The sequence below is a fragment of the Rhagoletis pomonella genome, unplaced genomic scaffold, assembly GCF_013731165.1.
Source record: "Rhagoletis pomonella isolate Grant_MI unplaced genomic scaffold, Rhpom_1.0 Rhpom_scaffold_00012, whole genome shotgun sequence".
Lineage (NCBI taxonomy): Eukaryota > Metazoa > Arthropoda > Insecta > Diptera > Tephritidae > Rhagoletis > Rhagoletis pomonella.
This window is the reverse complement of record NW_023458566.1, coordinates 17,058,713-17,061,016: the sequence shown is the minus strand read 5'-3', so window position 1 is coordinate 17,061,016 and position 2,304 is coordinate 17,058,713. Positions and strand designations below refer to the sequence as shown.

At 32.9% G+C, this 2,304-nt stretch overlaps 1 protein-coding gene across 2 annotated transcripts in view; it reads left to right on the top strand.

Annotated features, from left to right (window-relative positions):
- LOC118747957 (protein FAM135B) overlaps positions 1–2,304 on the top strand; it is a 95,232-nt gene that overhangs the window by 86,519 nt on the left and 6,409 nt on the right. The window lies entirely within an intron of this gene.

Sequence of the window (2,304 nt, the reverse complement as noted above, 5' to 3'; positions counted from 1 at the left end):
GTCTCCATAGAGGAATCAAACCTTTGCCTTCAGCGACACGCCTTAACCGCCTCCATTCGGAACCAAAATTTCTGTGTGATAACTTCGGCTACAGTGGCATCGACGTAGGGACCACCCTAATGTACGTACATATCGAAGGCTTATATTCAAAACCCTCTATTCGCAATTTTCACAAAAATGAGCTACAGATATAAAGAATCCACTTAAGAGTTATCTGTTATAGTTGATGTCAATGTTAACCTTATATATAAATACATACATGATATAATTAACAGTTGGTTGGCAAAATTAGAATGCAAGATGGGTTCTTCGATCAGAAATTAGTTTTTTGTTAAAGTTGCAGAGAGAGGGTGGTATTGAATATAAGCCCTCTTTTCTCTTTCCTGTCTTCAAAGACAAATGTCTAACAAAAGTGTTGCCAAATTTACTTACTTAAGCGAATGTGAATTTTTTTTACATAAAATGCAATGCTATACATACATATGTATATACCCACAAACAAATGCGCGACAATTAAAAGTTCATTTGAGTTGAATGCTGCAGTTTTTGCGATTTATTTTGAACAAAAGCCACTTCAAGTTGCCACAAAGAGGAAGCAACGAAATCAGACATTTTGTTAAGCTCCCGTAAAGCACATTATTAGTATTTTTATTTTTTTTTTTTGCATACAAGAATAGTATGCATACTCATAATTGTAACACATATACATACATATGTGCGTACGTAGTTAAGTGCGAATGAGTTATTTTTATATGCCAACTTGTCAGCTTGTACTACCTCAGGGGCATTCATTGTGTTCCAACGGCAAGGGCATACATATTTTGCTAAAATTTATTGCCTGAGCTGTGCACATACATATGTATGCACATACTTGTAAACAGACATATGTACAAACATACACAGTTACTTTGATGAAGAGTAAGATCATTGCCCATTTGCTGATCAAAACTTAAATAGCAAACCATTTGAGCGCAAATAAAAACACAAACACTTACAAATTTACACATAACTCATATCAAAAAAAAATGTATGCGCAAGCAAATACAAAATTGCAAATTATTTGTTGAAGAAGTTTGTTTTGTGAGCGTAATTTGATTTGACGGTTCGGTTCTTAAGTCTTTCGGTTTTTGAATGCGCTACTGTACGCAATTTCAAGTATTTTAAGTATTTCTAAGGTGAAACTGAACAACGTCCCTTTATTAAACATACGTATGTATTTATATGTTATTTACTGCTTTATTCGCATTCGCATTCGCTTTCGCATTCACATGTGCACTGAGCCAGCAATTAAAAAATGACCTAGTTTGGCGGAATTAATGTAATTGTGTTCGCAAAAAAAAAAATGTTTGATCTGTCATTCGGCGAGCATTGAAAACTTAATTCTTGTCTGTTATTAACACAAATTGAACAAATATTTTTATCAAAGCTTGCTTCAATGGCATAATTATTGTTGAAAATTGCTTAAGCCATGCTTTAAAGTTCAAAAAGTGCTGTATATTTAGTTATTTTAAGGCATAAGCCTGATTGACAAAAAAGTTGCACTTAGTTATTTTTATATTTTGTTTAAAAATTTAAAATGTATTTAATAAAATGCAGCGTATTCGTCAGATGCATTGGGTACACATTATAAAACGTAGCCATTCATTGGCATTAACTCGAAAAATGAAGGTAAAAGTTTGAAACTTGGTACATTTTCTTTTAATATCATCGATAAGCTGTGGAATTTTTTTTTGGGAAAATTGGACCACGTCTTAACTCGAAATCAATCTTTTTTTCGAGTCTCACCTTCGATAACGAATATGAAATAGGTTAGGTTATTCGATTCGAAAACTATGCCATTCTCCAGCGAAACGAAACCTTCGTTATCCAATGTATTTTTTATTTCGTTATGACTACAAAATCCAGCCCATTATCGAATTGGAATTTTAATGAGAGAGAATGATTTTCTTATACTTCCCTTCAAGAATGAGCTGGATTTCACTTTCTCTCTTGTTACTATGGTTTCCATTTTTTTTTCGAACCCATCTCGAGTGTATTTCCAATATACTACGAACATTGGACAACTAAGGTTGGTTATGAGTTGGTTCTCTGTTCGATATTCATATCGAATGGTCATTTTCGAACGTTCGCCAAAATGTTTAGTGGGTATATGTATTTACATATGTACATATACATATGTGTAAAGGAATGACGTACTAATTAAGCTATTGCAAGACGCTCTTTGATTTTATATTTTATGAAACAAAACGATTTACACAAGGTGTTATTGTCATATTCGAAATTAAAATTTCATGGTCAAAGGGC